At 32.5% G+C, this 455-nt stretch overlaps 1 pseudogene; it reads left to right on the plus strand.

Annotated features, from left to right (window-relative positions):
• Positions 1–455, plus strand: part of LOC119588959 — a 58,988-nt pseudogene that overhangs the window by 12,439 nt on the left and 46,094 nt on the right.

The following is a 455-nucleotide window of genomic DNA, read 5'->3' on the forward strand; positions in this document are numbered from 1 at the left end:
TAGGCATATATATGAATATTTATGTGAATTTTGGAAATGCAGTATGTTGCTACAAGAGATACACATAGACCTGATGATAAATGTATTTGACATTTTATGCATACTTTCGTATATGATACACAGGTAAGAATTCGTCATGTTAATTCTGAATGTTGATATTTTTTACGCAAAATTTTCTTTCTTTCTTTCAGACAGGCAAAGCCGACCTGGAAGTAATGTTTCTGAGTGATTACCTGGGGAGGATTTCTACAGATCTTATTATACCACACAATTAATGCTTACCATGATAACGTTCATCAGTTTTTTGCAAAGGTAAGCATCTTGCTTATATTTGGTGGAAATAATTATGGGAGATAAATGGTGGCGTAATGTTTTTTTTAAAGGAAGATTGATTGTCTGTTAAGGATTGTAAGCCGTTACAGTTTAATGTTTTTTCCATCACCTCTTCAATGACA

This window comes from Penaeus monodon, chromosome 24 (assembly GCF_015228065.2).
Source record: "Penaeus monodon isolate SGIC_2016 chromosome 24, NSTDA_Pmon_1, whole genome shotgun sequence".
In the NCBI taxonomy this organism is placed as follows: domain Eukaryota; kingdom Metazoa; phylum Arthropoda; class Malacostraca; order Decapoda; family Penaeidae; genus Penaeus; species Penaeus monodon.